This window comes from Chelonoidis abingdonii, chromosome 8 (genome assembly GCF_003597395.2).
Source record: "Chelonoidis abingdonii isolate Lonesome George chromosome 8, CheloAbing_2.0, whole genome shotgun sequence".
Taxonomy (NCBI): domain Eukaryota; kingdom Metazoa; phylum Chordata; order Testudines; family Testudinidae; genus Chelonoidis; species Chelonoidis abingdonii.
The window spans coordinates 56,679,173-56,679,418 of NC_133776.1; positions in this window are offsets into that span (position 1 = coordinate 56,679,173).

Consider the following 246-nt stretch of genomic DNA (forward strand, 5'->3'; position numbering starts at 1 on the left):
CTCTTTCCCCACCCCTGTCTAGGGCAACGGTAGCTGTCACCCCCACAACCAAGCCCGGGACCGGAGCAGTGTCTCCCCCACACGCCCCCCTCTAAGGATAGGGCGCCTCCTGTGTAGCCGCCGATAGGTGCCCTAGGCAAACCCTGTGCCCCGTTCGTGCGCTCTTGCCCCCCCGGCGGGGCTAGGTAGGTGGGGTGGAGCAGCGGGTGGGGCTCCGCCGTGGCGGACTTGGAGGCTTGCGACAGC